This window comes from Zingiber officinale, chromosome 2A (assembly GCF_018446385.1).
Source record: "Zingiber officinale cultivar Zhangliang chromosome 2A, Zo_v1.1, whole genome shotgun sequence".
Lineage (NCBI taxonomy): Eukaryota > Viridiplantae > Streptophyta > Magnoliopsida > Zingiberales > Zingiberaceae > Zingiber > Zingiber officinale.
This window is the reverse complement of record NC_055988.1, coordinates 29454249-29457686: the sequence shown is the minus strand read 5'-3', so window position 1 is coordinate 29457686 and position 3438 is coordinate 29454249. Positions and strand designations below refer to the sequence as shown.

General features: G+C 39.8%; 1 non-coding gene across 1 annotated transcript; it reads left to right on the top strand.

The window, feature by feature from the left end:
* Nucleotides 1-651: 651 nt before the first annotated feature.
* Nucleotides 652-757, top strand: LOC122044765. Its single transcript, XR_006129771.1, has one exon. It is a non-coding gene; the product is annotated as a small nucleolar RNA R71 (small nucleolar RNA).
* Nucleotides 758-3438: the final 2681 nt, after the last annotated feature.

Genomic DNA, 3438 nt, shown 5'->3' with positions numbered 1-3438 from the left:
TTCATTTCATTCTGACTTGAGATAATTTCTTCAAGCATCTTTTCAATATTTGACTTTGGTAAGCCTTGAGAAGATAGATGTTGAAAATTTTGTTGCCCAGCTTGAAAATTTGGTCTTGCCCCCATAGATGGTCCTTGATCTTGATTATTTCTGTAAGAAAAATTGGGATGGCTCTTCCATCCAGGGTTATAAGTATTTGAGTATGGGTTGTTCTGCCTTTGATTGTAACTCATGATTGCATCACATTGTTCCAGTTGATTGATTTATGCAGTGATAGCTCCCAATGGACATGAGTCATTTGAATGCTCTGAACTCCCACATACTTCACAAGATATACTAATAGCATTGACCATATTAGCACTAGTCCCCATATTCTCAAATTTCTTTGTAAGAGCGTCCAATTTTGTAGACAAAAGAGTGACCGCATCTACATCAAACTTCCCTGATGCTTTAATTGTTGGGTTTACAGAAGAATAGCCACCACTTCTTTCATTTGCCCATTGATGATGATTTTGTGCTACACTGTCAATAATTTCTTCAGCTTCATCTAAACTTTTGTTCATAAGTGCCCCTCCAGCAGCTGAATCAAGGGACACTTTGGTATGATAGTTGATACCATTATAAAAAGTTTGCAACACTAACCATTTTTCCAACCCATGATGTGGGCATTGTCTGAGCATACTATTATATCTATCCCATGCTTTAAAAAGAGATTCTGAGTCAGTCTGCTTGAAGCTTGCAATTAAATTCCTCATATGAGCTGTTTTGCTTGATGGATAGAATTTATCAAGAAACTGTTGCTCACACTGCTCCCAAGTGGTGATGCTATTAGGGGCCAAAGAATTCAGCCATTGCTTTGCCCTATCTCTTAGAGAAAACCCAAATAATAATAATCTAACTGCATCTGAAGGAACTCCATTCATTTTCATGGTACCACATATTTCATAAAAGACCTCTAAGTGTTGATTGGGGTCTTCATGAGGTCCTCCACCAAATTGGTTCTGCTGCACCATAGATATAATTGCGGGTTTGATCTCAAAGTTATTAGCTTCCACTAAATGTCTTGAAATACTAGATCGAAAACCTCTTGCATAAGGTACTGCATAATCCTTGAGTGGTCTATTCGCCATGTTCAAATGTTCCTGTTCTTCAATTTGCCTTTGCAGAATTCTTCTTTTATGAAAAGTTCTGTCAATCTCAGGGTCAAAAGGAAAGAATTCCCCTGCAAAGTTAGATCTTCGCATACACAAGAACAAGATAGCAAATGACAGTTCAACAGAAAAAGAGAAATAAAAGAATCAAAAATGCAGAATTGAATTTGTACAAAAAGAATTAACAAGAAGAAAAAGTTATACAAGAAAGTAAAAAGAGAAATCTAATGATTAGTTACAACTATGCAATATGAAAGGAAAACAAATGTTATGTTTAGTCTAACTCAATTGATAATTCCTAATGTTATAGCGCAGTCCCCAGCAACGGCGCCAAAAACTTGTTACGCTCCGCAAGTGTACGGAAATGTCGCAAGTAATATAAAAGATTATCGTATCCACAGGGACTGGAATAAGCACTAGAAATGTCTCAATGCGAATTAGCTAAACAACTATCCAATCGTTTCAAATACAAAGTGAAGGTAAACAAATCTAATATTAAAGATCAACAAACAAGAGTTTATTGTTTTGGGTTATGATAAAGGGAGATTCTAGGAGTTTCGGTTTCTTTGTAAGGTTTCTTGAATGTAAATGGTTCACCAATTCTTATCCCTCAATTGCCAAACACTTGTAGAAAGTTGTCGGTTCTCTCTTGCAATAGATAACCGGCTAAGGACTGAGAAATGTATCTAAATATGATCAATTAGACGTGCACCTACGTTGTCCTTACACAGAAGCGCACCTATTACTATGCCTTCTTCGGATATCAACATAGAAGCTTACGACTTATTAATCTATCAAGATACAAGAAACTAATCACAAAATCCATCCTACTCTCTTGAATATTCCTATTTCCTCTTTAAGATTATCTCTCAAACGTCCTTACACGGGCTTGCACCTGTCACGTGGATCCCTCGGATGATCGAGTGAGAGTTTATCTTTACAAAGTCCATAAGAAATCCAAACAATCAATCAAGAATGAGAATTAAGCACAAATCACCATTAATCATTCAAGATCTAATTAATACAAGCAAGACAATGTCATTGAAACAAGAAAATGGCAAATCCATAAGAGATTACATCAATCCATCATATAAATACTCCCTTAATCCTAGAATACAAGATCTACTCCATGAATCGAGGAAGAATACCCCAAAAAATAAAGATTACAAGCATTTCTAAAATCCCCAATCCAAGAAACCAAGAAAAGGGGAAGGAGAAAACTTATCTACGAAGAAGCCTCGTCTTCGGATCCAATCCTCGCTCCGGAGTTGAAATCGTCAAGAACTCCCTTAGAATCGCCCAAAAATCCTCCCAAGAATGGGAGGAAACCACCAAATCTTGCCTTCTCCCAAAGGGGGAGAGATCCCCTTTCAATTCATGAAGGAAGGTTTAAATAGAGGAGGAAATCGGGCGCCACACGGCCCCACGACACGGCCGTGTGAGATTCACACAGCCATGTCCAGTTCCCTCTCTGCCAAAGCTGCACGTCCATGTGACTCCACACGGCCAGGACCCTACTGTTCTCTGGAAGTGCTACACGGTCGTGTGGTGCACACGGCCACCACCTGCTTGGTCTCTGGAAACTTCACACGACAGTGTGATGCACACGGCCACCACCTGCTTGGCCTCTGGAAACCTCACACGGCCGTGTAGATGCACACGGCCATGTAAGGGATCTTCTCTGATTTCTTTAAATAAAGACACGGTCGTGTGAGATTCACACGGCCATGTCCTCTTCCCTTCCTGTTAAGACTACACGGCCATGTGTGGTACACGGCCTGATGCTCTCTCCCTTCAATTACTTCCAAGCTTGCCCGAGGATGCATAATCTTCACCAATTTCGACTCCTGTGTACAGAAAATGCACAAAAAGCAGATCTCCGAACCAAAAGAGTAAATATGCTAAAAGGAAAGCTGGAAGTATAAAAATGCATAGATCAAGCATGCTCAAAGTATGTAAATGTGCGTAAAAACATGCGTAAAAGAGTATATAATCTACGCACATCAAGAGGTTGCATGGATGATGACGGTGTTCTTATCATGATTATATATATCATGTTCATCATTCATTGCATTGTTGATGACTATTGTCTCCCTTATGGTTGAGAGAGTCATCAGTCGTATATAGCTGTCCTTTCGACCATTGATGGAGAGTGGTAGCTAGGAGTGGAGCTAGTCCTGTCGCGCTTACTCAGCCGCTCAGTGTTCTGTCAGCCTTGACCACTCTGGAGTAGTGAGTCTTGAGGGTATAATAATCAGAGGGCTAGAGATGTGAGTGGTCAGGGACC